Source organism: Plasmopara halstedii (genome assembly GCF_900000015.1).
Source record: "Plasmopara halstedii genome assembly, contig: Scaffold_2386, whole genome shotgun sequence".
Lineage (NCBI taxonomy): Eukaryota > Oomycota > Peronosporomycetes > Peronosporales > Peronosporaceae > Plasmopara > Plasmopara halstedii.
In genome coordinates this window covers 1,584,848-1,585,219 of record NW_020189293.1, presented here as the reverse complement: position 1 = coordinate 1,585,219, position 372 = coordinate 1,584,848, and positions in this window count along the sequence as shown.

Below are 372 nucleotides of genomic sequence, written 5' to 3'. Positions count from 1 at the left end.
ACCGGCTACACGCCGTTCTACGTGAACGGGCTGAGTCACCCTCGCGTCCCGCTGACGCAGCCATCCCATGGCTTAGGGCCTGGTGGGGGAGGAATAGCCAGACGGCTAGCTGATGTCAGCCCCCTCACCATCCGCAAAGAAGTCGATGACTTCTTGTCTACCAGACTGAGTGCCCTACGACACGTTCGCGATGCGATGGCTGAGAGCCAAGACGTGCAAAAACAATATGCAGATGAAAAAGGAAGAGGCAAAGTAGCAAGCTTTAAGATCGGGGACCTGGTTTATTGAATTTGAAATTCTGCCTACACATGTAGCCTATGATATCTTCCGGACGAATCTTCGTCCACGGTTCATCGGACCGTTTAAGGTTAT